Source organism: Mytilus edulis, chromosome 9, assembly GCF_963676685.1.
Source record: "Mytilus edulis chromosome 9, xbMytEdul2.2, whole genome shotgun sequence".
NCBI lineage: Eukaryota > Metazoa > Mollusca > Bivalvia > Mytilida > Mytilidae > Mytilus > Mytilus edulis.
The window spans coordinates 19,721,013-19,733,368 of record NC_092352.1 but is presented as its reverse complement, the minus strand read 5'-3'; positions in this window follow the sequence as shown (position 1 = coordinate 19,733,368).

Below are 12,356 nucleotides of genomic sequence, written 5' to 3'. Positions count from 1 at the left end.
AATGATTTACTTAAAGATAAATTATTTTTTTCTTCTTTAAAAAATAATTCAATATTAAAAGAAGAGTTTTAGACATATCTGATGATTTGATTATCTTAAATTTTTAACAATTTGAAGTTATTTGTTGCATTCGTTCCCGATTTACCCGTAAACCCACCAGAAATGATCTGTCACAATATATCGAGTCTTCCATGTTAAGATGTACAAGTCTTGATTGCTAGTTTGTTATATGCCATGGCTAGACTTTATCAGCTTTTATATAGGCTGAGGATTATAACAATAGAAATTCAAAATAAACCATAAATTCCCCTTTTCCAACCGACTGACCATGTAGGAGATACTTAAATGTATACGCGGCTATTTACATTGACCTGTTTACATTGGTGACCCCGTTCATAACATTTAATATTATCGATTATTAGTTAAGTATAATATGGATTCTCCATATATTAATAGACTATGCTTACAATTTGAACTTTACAATAATCTTATTGTTGAGTTATGTTTGTGTGACGTCAGTAACATGGAATGAAATCAGAGAGAATACCCGTTAATTTTAGATTTGGTTCAATGAAGACAGATTTCGTTAATATATTAAATATACATGGTCATCAAAGGTATTTGATTATTTGTGTCGTTTTTATTCATTGTATTCAAACGTTATTCTAGTATGATTCAACGGCATAATTAAAATAATTTCTTTTGGATTAATGTTCATACAAGCCGGTAGGTTTTAAAAAAAAGGGGGGACTATTAACTTCGATGTTACAGAAATCAAAAAAGGAGAGAAAAACAATGAAATTGTGAGGTCGACATTAGAGACTGGTTAATGTCGGAGAACTGTTAATATCATACTAGTCTAACTCGCCACGGGTCACAACTTATAAATGAATTCACAGATAAATTGAACACCAAATACATCTTTCGTTTAAACTTAACATGCCTTTTGGAGAATGGTCTCGATGGCGTCTTCATAACATTTTTTAAAGATACTTAATTTTGGGCCTTTTCTCATTTGTTTCCCGATTTCTTGACCTGGCTTATAATTCCGTATGCTAGACCAAAATTTTAAGTAAAAAAAATTGTACCAAGAACGGCTACGGCTACAGCTATCTTTGTGACCTGGGGTACATAAACCTTAGTGTTTCAAATTAATAAAAAATTCTAGAAACAAAAAATTTGTGAAATATCAATGATATTTCTTGTTATTTTGTTTGATTTTTCATTCGTAATTTATGACGAGGTTGTGAATTTTATAGTTTTTTTTTTGTTCGTAAATACTGACAACCACGTGTATGAACAGTGTATAGTGATGTTTTGACCTGTGGTGGATTTGTTTGAGAAGAAATCACAAAACTATACGGAGATTTTTTACTCCAATAACTTATAACTATTATATTCCTCTGATCTACTCCAAGGGTTTACTGAAATATAGAAATATGGAAATTCATTTATTTGACAATAAAGCCCATGCTTGATTTTGCGGGATGTATACATAGGCAGCCATGTGCGGCCGACTCATGGGTATCAACAATAATTATGATATCCCATGTAGGAAAGTCGTACGCACTCTTTACAAATATTTGCAACCATTCTTTGGAAAGTTTAAGATGCAAAAAAAAATTAATGCTCTAATAAAACAGGCCGTCATTCCACCCGTAGTATTTAGAGCTACTGTTTATTTATTCTCGTCATGAATAATTAATTACGTGTTTAATTCAACGTTTTGCAAATAATGATAATAAAAATAGTTCTATCGTGTAAAGAGAGTAGCAGACGCAGGACTTCGATCTCGCATCTGATCTTTTACGACAAAAAAAGTAATCTTTGCTATATCTCAACTGTTTAGATAAACGCTGGTCTCATCAAGATAAAGAATATAATCTGAAGTAGATTTTGTTTACACATACATGCCTTAACAAGGCAAATTTTCATCTGAATATATAATAGTTCATTAACTTTTTGAACCCCAAAAATGTATCCAGTTGTGACGTTGAGAATAAAAGATCAAACAAATTATCAGTACTAGTATATATATTCAAATGAGTGTGAAAACAGAATGATTGATTTTTGTTTGGTCGTTTTGCATTTTTTTTTTAATTTACCAGATCCCCCTTCAAAATTTACACCAATGTGGACAGGTCATTGTTTATTAACCCTGTTTGGTAAAATTGAAATAAGTCATTATAAGTTAACTTTTAACTTGATTAAAATTCCCCATTCATGTAAACATGCTAGAAAATAACCGCTTGAGGAGACAAAATAGCAATGGCTTTTTTTATGAAAGAAAGAGGTCGGCTTTATATATGGCTTTTATATTTAGAATTTGAGGTAAACATGTCTTTCTCTGACTTTTTATCACGTCTTTACAATAAATCCATTGAATGTTGGATGTGCACTGATTGATAATTTTGTCTTAGACGCACATTTTTTTTTATATTAGTTGATAGTAGCTTTGAACTAGTTTTCAGTAACTGCGAATACTCTCAGATCTGCACTTAGTGTCTTTTTGTTCTTTGGTTATAGAAGTACCCGGACATATCCACTCTGTGTAGTATTTATATTTGAATCCATCTGATGAGTTGATCATTTTTCAACTGATTTTTATAGTTCTTATGTTATACTGTTACACCACTGTCCCAGGTTAGAGGGAGGGTTGTGATCACGCTAACATTATGTAAGTAAGTGCCTGTCCCAAGTCAGGAGCCTGTAATTCCGTGGTTGTCATTTGTTTATGTGTTACATATTTGTTTTTCGTTTATTTTTGTATATTAATTAGGCCGTTTGTTTTCTCGTTTGTATTGTTTTACATTGCCATTTCGGAACCTTTTATTGCTGACTATGAGGTATAGGCTTTACTCATTGTTGAAGGCCGTACGGTGACATATAGTTGTTAATTTCTGTGTCATTTGGTCTGTTGGGGAGAGTTGTCTACTTGGCAATCATACCACATCTTCTTTTTTATATGTAGCAAATATATATTACATGTTTTTTGTCGGCAAATTAGCAAGTAAGGTTATAAAAAAAGGAAAGTTACACTTTGATACAGTTGAGTCCGAAGTAGTTTTCCAGGATTTCCATCATCAGAAACGTCCATATCCGTGATACCACAAAAATTGAGCGACAAAGATGTATGACTACGGAAATACTTGGAGAGCTATATGATTAAATCCTTTTTGTTATTTTCGTTACACATGTTTATATGAAGTCTATCAGCTTTTCCATTAGGACCAACTTTAGTTCATTTGAGTGAGACTTAAAGGATTCCAAGGACGTAAGTTACATGACATTGCTTGTGTGCAATCAGAACAGCTGACTCGGTGCTGGCTGCAAACGTAAGACAAGATGACTTTTTTATCTTTTGAATCCGAAAATAGAAAAAGTACTATAAAGCTACCAAAATGAAACTTCTGGTGTGTATACAATATTCGTCTGACATAAATAAGTATTCTTAATCCTGCGTATAATTGTATCTTATTTGCTTAGATATATATTGCTTTGCATTTCCTTCTAAAGCCTCGGTCACACCTTAACGGATAGCTCGAACAAATGTCGAACGGATAACTTTTTTTTCAATCCGTTCATGTCCGTTAGACATCCGTTCTTATCCGTTAGACGTCCGTCCATATCCGTTTCCTGTCCGTTAAGCGTCCGTTTTATCCGTCGTCTTCCGTTCTGTCCGGTGGAAAAATTTTAGCATGTTCAAAACTTTGAACGGACGTCCAACGGATGAAGTCCGTTCGAGCTATCCGGTAAGGTAAGACCACAGCTTAAGATTTCATTGGTGGAGGATGTGTGTTCACATGAATGTCAAGATATTTAGAGAAGTGATATTTAGGGTAAAATCAAATTCCTCTCATCGACAGTTTAACAGACACCTTTGTTGTAACGAAATAACTGCGTCACAGATTTCCCTCGATTTGTTCGAATTGCATTATTCAGAAATTGCTCTAAATATGTAATTTCACTGAACATTTACACTTAGTCATGTAGTATGGTTTTAGATTTTCATTAACCGATTGTTTAAAATTTATCAAATGGCTAGATAAGAATAATTTACAAATTATGTTTGATCATGAATATGACGCATGAACTTATTTTAACAGAATAATCATTGTTAAAATTGGTCGTGATTTTGAAACTGTTTGACTTTCAGGGGGAACAACAACATTTTTCTGGTATCTTTTGGCAAAACATTTAGGAAGTTTTGGTTCTCATTGCTTTTCAACTATGTACTTTATTTTGCTTTTATAACTTCTTTTTTTCGAGCGTCACTGATGAGTCTTTTGTCTTTTGTAGTACGGCGCAAATATAAAATTTCAATCCTGGTATCTATGATGAGTGTATTTACCTCTCCCTTGCATATATATTTGCGGGTAAAAAACCCCGATGCTATTTGTGCAAACCAATTCAGCGTGGTTGTTCATCAATTAGTTAACATGAGTATACATATGAATTAATGATTCGTATCATTTAAGCTTACTAAAACAGTCCCTAATTAAATGGCAAAATCAAAAGCTCAAACACATCAAACTAATGGATACCAACTGTCATATTCCTGACTTGGTACAGGTATTTTCGTATGTAGAAAATGGTGGCAAAACATACTTTCTGCTTCAAATATCCAATTAGAAAAACAGTATGAAACTAACCCAGATAAGCAACACCCCAGACATGAATACTAACTTAACATCATATACAATTTCAGTTTTAATTGTAAAGTTTAAAAATAATTTATCTACCGAAAAATTGCACTTCACAATTATTCAGTATTTAATACAAACTCATTAATGTTTTCTAATTAATCAACAGTTTTCGTGTAAAAGATAGGAATTCAACATACAGGTAACAGTCTATTTTACGTTGTCAGCCGCTTAAGAAGTTTTAATGACTATAAATATGAACGCACTGCATCATCTATGCATCAGAACTATGTATAGTTGACACCTTACATAAACATAAAAATATAAAAAAAGTAACTATGATCTGTACGGTTAAGTGCTACTTTTATTTATCAACAATGGTATTTGCCTTAAACATGTTCTCCAGTGCTAATATCACAGTTGTTTTTCCATTCGTTTGATTTGTTTGAGCTTTTGATTTTGCTATTTGAAAGGGTTTTTTCTATTTTAAATTTTCCTTTGAGTTTGTTATTTTTGTTTCTTTACGTTTTTACGTTTTTTCGCCAAAGTGGCCAAGAAAATGGCGATTTTAAATTTTTTCCTGTAGCGGAATGTTAAGCTTGTTTGTTGTATATTTGACCATTTTATAAAGTTTTATTATGATTAGCTTTTTGTGAGCGAACACAATCTGAGTTTGAGATAAGAATGCCTAAGATGGATTGTGCTCTTTGTGATATAAATAAAGTCTTATGTCAATTCGCGAAATTTTCATTTATTTCATCTCGCTTAACAGTACTCTTAAAGTATTTTGAAATTTGAAAAAGATGTAATGCTTTTTTAATCATTTGAAACTTTATAAAATGCCATACGGAATAATTTTGTGATGACACTTTATCTTCATTTGAAAGTAGTTTCACGGTTTCACATCTCGACATGTTAATGCAGTTTTTATATAGAGTTATCTCGCTTCGCGTTCGTCAAACTGTTAATCGTGAAGTTTTATTTTTTGCTAATTTCGCAATAACAGTTGATACATGAAAAGTCTACTTGGAATAATTAGTGGAAACTCGATCCAAAGGACACAAATTGTGCATAAATAAATACCATGCAACTGATACTGATATGGATTGATACATGGATGAGGGTTCAACTTATATACGAGTTAAAAGTAAAATCACAAAACAAATCCAATGAAAGTTTAAAACAGAAAGTTTCTAACTAAAATGTCTAAATGGTAAAATCAAAAAGCTCAAACAAATGGATAACAGCTGTTATATTCCTGACTTGGTGGTTTAAACAACTTAATTCTTCTTGCATTATTTATGTAATGTTTTGAATTGTTAACGTAAAAGTAGTTGTTTCATAATCATTTTGGCGTGTGTAGTGTCTTCAGGTATTTCACATCCAAAATTTTATGGAAATATTCTTTATAAAGCACAAAAATGTCAGTATTCTCCTCAGAAACTAACAAAACCTTTAAATAGACTTATTTAAAGGGGATATAGCTACGATACTGTTGTCAGGTCATTAAAGATTGCATATTTTGGCTTTAACATTGATTCACTGATAGGGTCTTTGCATCGGAACTAAACACATTTATTTCTAAAAAAAACAGTTGTTGGCATGACACGGGTTATGTTCTTCTCATATATTTTATGATAGTATGATACTAAACCCCTAACGGGAGGGATTGTACCTGATATTCATATGATGAAGACATAATCTTTCAATCAGTTTAATTGAGGTCTGGAGCTGGCATGTCAGTTAACTGCTAGTAGTCTGTTGTTATTTATGTATTATTGTCATTTTATTTATTTTCTTTTGTTACATCTTTTGACATCAGACTCGGACTTCTCTTGAACTGAATTTTAATGTGCGTATTGTTATTCTTTTACTTTTCTACATTGGCTAGAGGTATAGGGGGAGGGTTGAGATCTCATAAACATGTTTAACCCCGCCGCAATTTTGCGCCTGTCCCAAGTCAGGAGCCTCTGGCCTTTGTTAGTCTTGTATGATTTTAAATTTTGGTTTCTTGTGTATAATTCGGAGTTTAGTATGGCGTCCATTGTCACTGTACTATTATGCATATTTTAGGGGCCGGCTGAGGGACACCTACGGGTGCGGGAATTCTCGCTGCATTGAAGACCCATTGGTTGCCTTCGGCTGTTGTTTGCTCTATGGTCGGGTGGTTGTCGCTTTGACATATTCACCATTTCCTTTCTCAATTTTATTTTTACCAGAGTTTGTCTTTAGTGCCGTGTGGAGACAGTAGAGTGCCTCCCCGTGCTTAAGGTTTATGCTCTTATATTATACTAGATTATGGAGTGTGTGTCCGAGCGAGAACTTCTCTATGTTCATTACTTTAGGAATATCTATCAAAAAGTAGTATTTTAATATTCAGCCCCATTCATCTATTTAGTCAGACGTCAGTCGCTACCTTGATATACCCTATCTTTTGTTAAATTTGTCGGGTAACTTATGACAATAAGCATTTGACGTCTTGAGCCGAACAGTTTTATCATTTTTACACAATTTAATCTACTGTGTGATGGTTAATATTCTGGACGCCAGTCTTTGCTCCTTTGTAATAAATCTACATACCAAAAAACAAATATGAAGCTTAGAAATGGAAAAATATTAAATACTAAACTCGTTCAAAGGGTATCTACACGTCTCAATCTTCAGAATCGCTTATCTAAAAATACTACCATAGCTAACGTTTTTAACAATAAAAATCGTGGTTACCCTTCTATCGATAAGTGTCATGCCAAAAAATGACTTACGTGTCCCCGTCTTTCCACCAACAATACAGTAAGGTCCGCATTTAATGGTCGCACATTTTCTCTAAATTTTGAAACTGATATTACTTGAAAAACAAACAGTATTATTTATTTACTCACATGAAACAAACCGGGATGCGGTATTCAGTACGTAGGTGAAACTGGGCGATATTTATCTAAACGCACGCAAGAACACCTGTATCGTTTTAAAAGACCCAATAAATTCAAAAGTATCATTTATCAACATCTTAAGAAGCACAGTCATCCTATTAAATATTTAACAGTTCAACCTTTAGAAGTAGTAAATAAGCAGCCTGGTGAATCTCATTCCAAGTTTGTACGATCACGAAAAATAAATGAATTAAATTGGATTAAAAAATTACAGACAGTCTACCCTCTCGGTCTTAATGATAATATCATGGGAATTGGCAATATATCAAGAACCGATTCTGTTAACATTTTGGATATAGTTTCTAAAACTGTTCGTAAAAATCGTTCTCATGGACGCAGAAAAAATCGCAATCAAAGAAAATTTCGGACCAACCATACAAATATTTCGGACCTAATTTCCATTTCAAAAAACAACGGCAGACATTATCTGTTAACCAAGCTTTGTTCTTTACCTATAAATAAATTAAATAAAATTTTAGAGGATTGCAACACAATTTCATATTACAGTCCTAAGTATGAAATTGTCCAAATTATAATGGCATATTGTTATTCTAAACTGTTTCCAAAAATTGATCGCCCTGAAGATCATAAAAAACATTTTATTAAAATAAAGTATGTCAATAAAGGTTTTGATTTTGTAAATATTGCCGGTATTTTTAACGACCATTCTGTTAAAGACCAAATTCCTGGATATTTTGATAATACTGAACTCCCTCTCATTTGTTATATTTACAAGAAATCTACCCGAAAATATGTGTTTAATTATAGCCAATTGTGTAAAGATGTAAATATCACTGAAAATACACCTATGTCGTGTAATTGCAGTAATTCAGAATACACCTATGGACCAATTTCCCATGTTATAACAGGAGACCTTAACATCGTTCGCGACCGAGAGTTAAAATCATTCCTCAGTAAAGGACCTAAATATCGTCCCCCGTCAACTATTAACTGGAATGAGTGTCGTAATATCATCAACGACTCACTCCGCGCCTACTGTTTGAAATGGGTAAAACGGGAAAAAGCTGACAAAAAATCTTTGGACTCTTTTTTTAATTCAGTAATGAAGATAGTTGATATTCGAATACAACATTTTAAAGAACATTTTACCCTCAACAAAAACTATAAAAACCCTATTTCGCGTATCAAAAATAAACTAACAGAACTAGCCAAGGAATTTGTTTTTGTCCCGGCTGATAAAGCTGCTAATAATATCATTATTGTTTGACGTAAATTTTATATAGAGGTTCTGCAAAAGGAAATCACGAATTCATCAACATTCCAACTGACTTCATTTTCAGAAAACGACATCTGTAACAAACATAAACTTTTAGCTACTTCTTTACAAGCAGAACCAAACACAATGAAAGTCCCAACTATGTACTGGCTTCCGAAGCTGCACAAAAAACCTTACAAATATAGATTTATTTCATCTTCCAGCCATTGTTCAACTACTAAATTGTCTGTTTTACTTACTAGTACACTTGGTACAATAAAAAACCTGATAATAAATTGTTCAAATAAGGCCTTTGAAAATAGTGGAATTAATTACTTTTGGAGTGTCAAAAACTCGTTGGAAGTACTTGATAAATTGCATGCATATATTGGTGATTTTGAATCTGTTCAAAGTTTTGATTTTTCTACCCTATATGCCACTTTGCCTCATATTCTTATTAAGAAAAAATTCACATCCCTAATTAACTGGGCATTTAAAAAGTCGGAATGCGAGTACATATGTTCAAACTCTTTTAGATCATTTTTTAGTAGCAATAAACAAAAGAACTATGTCAATTGGACATGCTTTGATACTATTTATGCACTTGAATTTTTACTTGATAACATTTTTGTTCGCTTTGGAGATTCCGTATATCGTCAAGTTATTGGAATTCCAATGGGGACTAACTGTGCACCACTTATTGCGGACCTGTTTTTGTATTGTTATGAGTTACAATTTATGACTAAAATTAGCAAAGACCCATCAAAACAACATTTGATACAAAAATTTAACAATACTTTTAGATATTTGGATGATATATTGGCTCTAAATAATGACGACTTCAGTATGTATACTAAAGAAATTTATCCTGTAGAACTTACTTTAAATAAAGCTAATGATAACAATGACCACTGCCCTTTCCTCGATCTTGATATCTATATCATAAACGGGAAGCTTAATACAAAAATTTATGATAAAAGGGATGATTTTTCATTTCCTATTGTTAATTATCCATTTTTAGATGGTGACGTTCCCTTGTCACCATCTTATGGTGTTTATATATCTCAACTTGTACGATTCGCTCGTGTATGTAACAATGTATTCGATTTTAGCGAGAGAAATTTATGTATTACTGAAAAATTATTACACCAGGGTTTTCGATATCACAAACTGGTCAAAACATTTACTAAATTTTATCACCGGTATAAGGAAATAATTCGTAAATATAACTCAACATGCAGACATCTTATACGTTCAGGTATTTCACATCCAAAATTTTATGGAAATATTCTTTATAAAGCACAAAAATGTCAGTATTCTCCTCAGAAACTAACAAAACCTTTAAATAGACTTATTAAAAGGGGATATAGTTACGATACTGTTGTCAGGTCATTAAAGATTGCATATTTTGGCTTTAACATTGATTCACTGATAGGGTCTTTGCATCGGAACTAAACACATTTATTTCTAAAAAAAACAGTTGTTGGCATGACACGGGTTATGTTCTTCTCATATATTTTATGATAGTATGATACTAAACCCCTAACGGGAGGGATTGTACCTGATATTCATATGATGAAGACATAATCTTTCAATCAGTTTAATTGAGGTCTGGAGCTGGCATGTCAGTTAACTGCTAGTAGTCTGTTGTTATTTATGTATTATTGTCATTTTATTTATTTTCTTTTGTTACATCTTTTGACATCAGACTCGGACTTCTCTTGAACTGAATTTTAATGTGCGTATTGTTATTCTTTTACTTTTCTACATTGGCTAGAGGTATAGGGGGAGGGTTGAGATCTCATAAACATGTTTAACCCCGCCGCAATTTTGCGCCTGTCCCAAGTCAGGAGCCTCTGGCCTTTGTTAGTCTTGTATGATTTTAAATTTTGGTTTCTTGTGTATAATTCGGAGTTTAGTATGGCGTCCATTGTCACTGTACTATTATGCATATTTTAGGGGCCGGCTGAGGGACACCTACGGGTGCGGGAATTCTCGCTGCATTGAAGACCCATTGGTTGCCTTCGGCTGTTGTTTGCTCTATGGTCGGGTGGTTGTCGCTTTGACATATTCACCATTTCCTTTCTCAATTTTATCTTCATGCTTTGTAGAAGAACCCCTATGTGTCAACAGTTTAAAAAACAGTAATTTACATAATTACTACACCAATGATATGTCATGTCAACGCAGAAGTGCTGGATAATAGAAAATGATTTTAAAATTTCATGTTCAATATCTTATTAGTTTACCTTGTGTACAAAAGCATGTTTATACGAGTCAAATTTTCTGAATGAAATTTTACTAGTTTAAAGAACGAAAGATCAGAGAAGGTTTTTAAACATTCATATAGGTTTAAATAAGTATATAAAGTTAGACTTCAATTTGTGTGGTCGTTTTGCTAGATTTTATTTAAAATCTGCCAGATTCCCTACCTATTTTATACCAATGTAGATTCGTTATTGTTATTGAACCTTATTCGGTTCGAATAGTTGAGTTAATACTATATATTTAAATAGCTTAAAATTGTCCATGCATTTAAATACGACCGAGTGGTGTTTCTGTTTTGAATTTTCCTTTGAGTTCGTTTTTACTGCATGTGTACATGTTTTATTGCTATGTGTTTCCATATTCTACATTGGCTAGAGGTATAGAGAGAGGGTTGAGATCTCACAAAACTTGTGTAACCTCCGCTGCATTTTTATGCCTGTCCCAAGTCAGGAGCCTATGGCCTTTGTTAGTATTGTATGTTTTTAATTTTAGTTCATTTATATGATTTGGAGTTAAGTGTGACGTCAATTTTCACTGAACTAGTTCACAATTTATTAGGAATGAGCCCAAGACCAATCTCCTATTGTATGATGTCTTATATTTTGAAAATAATTGTATCACTTTCTGGAGTACCTGAAGTTTGCTTCTATAAATAAGAGATTTTTTTTGTTTCTTTGTTGTAATTATGGTATTTGATTATCAACTTTGTGTTGCTAATACTTTTTATCACTATTTTACGAAATTTTCCTTTGATCTTACTGACTGATAATTTCCTTTCTCAGCACAGTAGTTTGATATGAAAAACAATCACTTGAAACTAAGGGCGCAGGGGCCGCTGTACATGAAACTAACAACGTCGTCATATAAAAATAGCAATAAACAGATTATCATTGGTCATCTTAGATGGCCAACGATAATCTATAAGTATTGAAATAATTTTGATTACGATTCAAACTATAAAAAAATCAGTCATTTATCAGGATTTGAAATTTAAATGAAAAGTTAATATCTACAGGTTAGATTACATACATGTACATGAATCAATAAGCTGTTCTTTGATGTCTTATATCACCAGCTAAGTAGTCAACACTTATAAGTTGGCATGAATTATCATTGATAGTGTCGTTTTTATAAATTAACTGTTTAACAAAACTTTGAAATGATTGTCTGATATACTAAGGGTTTATTTTTCAAGGAATAGATTACTCTAGTGTATTTGTCGAAATCTTTTGGATCTTTAGGTCCTAAATGCTCTCTTTAACTTCATATCTTATTTGGCCTCTTAACTGTTTTAATTCG